This window comes from Cyprinus carpio, unplaced genomic scaffold, assembly GCF_018340385.1.
Source record: "Cyprinus carpio isolate SPL01 unplaced genomic scaffold, ASM1834038v1 S000006454, whole genome shotgun sequence".
Classification (NCBI taxonomy): Eukaryota; Metazoa; Chordata; class Actinopteri; order Cypriniformes; family Cyprinidae; genus Cyprinus; species Cyprinus carpio.
In genome coordinates, this window is record NW_024879136.1 from 26,131 (window position 1) to 26,442 (window position 312).

The window sequence follows — 312 nt, forward strand, 5'->3', positions numbered from 1 at the left end:
AAAAAAAAAAAAAAAACCCTACCCCACTGATGCTCATTAATTTCCATCCATCTGTTCTCCAGACGGCTTGTTCTCTGTAGGGTCAGACTTGACGTGAAAATGTACTTTCTTATATCAGAATACTTTATTGTTCTGTGACACAAATTATTTTTTTGTTTTCAGTCTCTTCATTAAGTAATAATAAAACTCTTCAATGGTGTTAAAATCCAAGTCTTTTATATGTAAAAATACCATAAATGTTCAGACATGTTGTTCAGGTACAAATAAACTAACTCAAGATTATATATATATATCTTAAACTCTTCCTTATAT